General features: G+C 31.0%; 1 long non-coding RNA gene across 1 annotated transcript; it reads left to right on the top strand.

Annotated features, from left to right (window-relative positions):
* Positions 1-344: 344 nt before the first annotated feature.
* On the top strand, positions 345-2,897 carry LOC128200299 (uncharacterized). Its single transcript, XR_008252663.1, has 2 exons — positions 345-894; positions 1,172-2,897. It is a non-coding gene; the product is annotated as an uncharacterized LOC128200299 (long non-coding RNA).
* Positions 2,898-4,590: the final 1,693 nt, after the last annotated feature.

Here is a 4,590-nt window from a genome sequence, read left to right as displayed (position 1 = left end):
TGTTGTAATGACTTGATGATAAATATGAAGGAGGTTGCTGATTTATTATTTCCTGTTAAAAATAGTGCTTCAGGGAAAATTCCCTCGCCACCTTGGTGGGACAAAGATTGTACGGAAGCAATTAAAAATCGTAAAGAGGCTGAAAAAAATTATAATAATTACATGACACCAGAAAATTTTGAAATTTACACCGCAGTTTCACGTTCTACTCGAAAACTACTGAAAAAAAAGAAATTAGAAGGCTGGAGAAGATTTTGTTCTTCTATCTGTCCAGAAGTTAATTCATCAGTCGTTTGGAATAATATTAAAAGATTCAGATCTGCCTTTAGTGATCATACATCACGTTCTGCAATGCTATTCACTAAAAATCTACCGCAACGCTGCGCCCGCCGACGAGCTCTAGGCTGATCAGCCTTGCGAACGACCGTGGCTACAGCGCTGCGGTAATTGGTATTCACTAACGTGTCAAACCTCATCGACGAACTGTAGGCTGTGATAACTCGAGGCTGTGCGCACGGACGAGATAGGGCTTGCAACAAAAACCGTAAAATGAAACCGATAACTGTAGAAATATAATATTTTATTGACAAATGGAATGTTTTATTCAGTTTAGAATGTTATTTAAATAAATATTATATAAAATAAACATAAATTTATACATCAAACATTTGATTTTGTTTTTTAAAGTTAAGATTTGTTTGAATACCCTTGCTTCCATTGCCGTAAAATAAACAAATAACACTTATACGTAGGTACGTAGAGAGTATTATATTCCTTGTACTTAACATTCCAGAGGCGCACTTTTTGTATTTGTTTATTCTCTTTTAAAAATAATTAATAAAATTAACGTAACTTTACCAACGTTTTATAAGTTTGGATGTATCTATCAAATACGTAAGTAAAATGTGCTTTTTATTTACTTGTACTGTTTTTAAGGTTATATTTTTAGTAACTAAAATAAATGCATATCTCGTAACATGCCATGAAATGAGGTCCCTTCGCAAAGTAGTCGGAGATGCTGATGGATTATATAAAGAATCAGACATTGCTTGTGACAGGACATACACGAACAGAAAAAAGGATTAATTATATTTTTGTGGAGTATCTTAAATAAATAACTAATTTATAATTTTAGAATTATGTGTCTAATTGGTCTTATTGTTATTTTTAGGTCCACGCCGTCATTTGACTGACAGTATCCCGATGACACTTATCTCCTTCACAATAGCAGCCTCAACTAGAAAGAGAGTAGTCTCACAAAGATTTGTTGCCACTGAAGAGCACCGAGTAGAGACAGAACAAATTTTGATAGAGAATCAGACAACACTAGTTCATATCTTATAGCTAATGAATGAGATATGACTAAATTAAAGTCAGCCATTGTACGATTTAATTAAAAATTTTTTAAAAAAATTTCAAATAATTTTTATTCAATTAAATTTAAAATATTATAAATGGTAATTCTTTATGATTCTACCATCCATTGTGAAGAAGGGGAGAAACCTCAATTTTGGTTTTTAAAATACTAATAGATTTTACAATAATACATTTCTAAAAATATACACTGCCAAACATAACAAGAGTTATTGGAATTATTAGTTAAATCAAGTTCATTATTGAAAATATAAGATTAAATTATGTCATTTAATAGTCATTAGTAATTTTGAAATATAAGTTTCATCTTATATAATTTTCAAATAAAAACACAATTACAATAAAATTTTATAATTATAAACTTGTTTCAATTTCAAATAAATAATTTTTAATGAATATTTTTTTTAATTTCTTACTCCATACTAGTTATAATATGAATTAATTATAATAATTTTAAATTAAAATATACATTTACAACATAATATAATATTAATTTTAATTCACAGGTAGACAAAAATGTAACAATAAAAAAGTATTTGAAAATAGTTTTAAGATATAAGTACAAAAAGTATAGCTAGCTTATTTTGACTACAAAATTTTCTTTTGTGCTTCTTCATTTTGTATAGATGATGTAACTGCATCATATTATCAGCATATCACAAACAATACAGCAATACACTACTATTATTGTGGCTGTCCAAGGGTTTGTGTCATGCTACTAAATGAGTTTCAAAATCACCTGAAAAAAAACAAGTAATGTTAATTATTTTTAATTAGCCACATAGCCAATCCTGAATTTATGTGTGTCATGTTTTTTAAAACTATGATTTTGAAACAATTTTTTATAATAGTTTCAACCTGAATGCTAAATTTAGTGGTCTAATTTAACAAAAATTAATTGACATGAATTAATAATTTACTACATGTTTAACTAAGTTGGTTTCTTTCTAACATATTAGACATAGTTATTTTTATACAAAACCAGAGGCCACTAAGCTTATGGATCACCTAATGGGAAACGGTTACCATGATCCATGAATATTTGTAACACCAGAAGTATTATTATGCATACTAGAATACTTGTTACACACCATTATTAACTAGCTAGTTGTTCCCTACACAAACATCTGCTGACACAATTAAGCTTGTCTCAATAAAATAAACAAGTGCACACAATCACTGCAAAGTATTCTTTTTCCTGCTTTAAATTTATTTATGTACCTAATACCATCAATTAATAAAATTTAAGTTACAAACCTTTAGCTTTAACAACTCTCTGGAACAGGCATACATGGTGACAATTCTTTTTCTAACATATTGATTAATTCTTCAGAAAGTCGGTAATGATGAATATAATCCACATCACATAAAGTTGTTGATTGTCGGCATTTCTTACAATCATTTTCTATTTTAGCTTCTTTCAACAAATGGGTCATTACACATAAACGGGCAGCAATCGTTTTTAAACACAAATTGATAATTTCAATACAATTAATAATCACAGAATTCAAGAAACAAATAAATATATTAGATGAATACTATGCAAACAGCGTAGAAAACAAAGCTTTTGAGTTTGACATAAGAAATCGAGGCTGTAGGCTAGGCTGTCGGCGAAGGCGAGGCTGATTTTTGTTAGTGAATACCAAATACTATGGCAAAATGTCAAATCGCACAGCCTTGAGTAGTTCCCGTTTATGCCGCTCGTCTTTGAGCTCGTCTTTGGGCGCTAGTGTCGCGTCTTAAGAATTAGTGAATACCATTTCAATATTTCATCGCTGCGTCAAGGCTGATGTCTAGGCTGTTTGCTTAGAGAATAGCACTACTGCACTCGATTTAACTTTAGCGAATAAATTTTTAGATCGTCTTGCTCCTAGTTATGTGCCGGAATGCCTTTACAATATTTCTCTATCCGTCTCTGACGAATTATTCGAACTTGACTCTCCTTTTACTCTAGTAGAACTTAAAGGTGTTCTAGCTTCTATTAAAGACTCTGCACCGGGAGAAGACGGTATACCGTATTCCTTTTTTAAAAATGCTAGCGATGCGACATTAATTTACTTTTTAAATATAATTAATTCCATAATTATTTCGGGAAATATACCTACTTCATGGAAGTCTCAGATTATTATACCATTTCTAAAGCCTCATAAACCACCTTCTGAACCATCTTCATACCGTCCTGTTGCACTTTCCTCTGTCTTACTAAAGCTAGCTGAACATTTAGTGAAAAACCGTCTAGAATGGTTTTTAGAAAGTAATAACTTACTATCCCCGAACCAGTTTGGTTTTAGGAAAGGTAAGAGCACCTTAGATAATGTGAGCATTCTTATTTCAGATATTCATATAGCTTTCTCACAAAATTTGTCAATCCTCTCAGCCTTTTTAGATATAAATTCTGCCTATGATAATGTAATAATTTCTATTTTAAAAACTAAATTACAAGCTCTAAATGTACCGGTAATGCTTTCTAATTTCATTATTAATATTTTATCAGAAAGAACAATATATATGAATTTAGATGAAGATACCAAATTATCTAGAACAGTATGGAAAGGCCTTCCACAAGGATCTGTTCTCAGTCCAATCTTATTTAACATATACACATACGATCTAGAATTATTCCTTGATAAATCCGTCAAAATTTTACAATATGCTGATGATCTTTTATTATATTTTATTGCGAAGTCCATAGAATCTGCTTCTGCCAAATTATCTGATTCATTAGATTTGTTAAAAACGTGGTTAGATGCAAATGGTCTTAATCTTTCTGTAACCAAGAGTAGTGTAGTTTTGTTTTCAAGAATGAGATCACCGCAACAAATTAAGGTGCTTTATGATAACTCATACATTCCTATAAAGACTGAAATTAAATTTTTAGGTATCGTGCTAGATAATAAATTAACAGGTCTGTCCCACTGTAATTATATTTCTACGAAATGTGAGCGTAACCTCAACATTCTTAGGTGCCTTGCTGGAGTTTGGTGGGGAGCACATCCCGTTTCACTAAAACTTGCTTATAATGGTCTTATAAGGAGTGTCATTGATTATGGAACTTTTTTGTTAGCTCCAGGAAGTTCATTTGCTTTTAAGAAATTGGATTTAATTCAATCAAAGGCCTTGAGGATTATCTCTGGAGCAATGAAATCAAGTCCAATCAATGCTTTACAGCTCGAAGTCGGTGATCCACCTTTGGTTTTAAGAAGACAATATCTATCT

Source organism: Galleria mellonella, unplaced genomic scaffold (genome assembly GCF_026898425.1).
Source record: "Galleria mellonella isolate WM207_F2 unplaced genomic scaffold, CSIRO_AGI_GalMel_v1 utg173, whole genome shotgun sequence".
NCBI lineage: Eukaryota > Metazoa > Arthropoda > Insecta > Lepidoptera > Pyralidae > Galleria > Galleria mellonella.
Note: the sequence above shows the minus strand (reverse complement) of the source record. Positions and strands in the feature narration are given on the sequence as shown.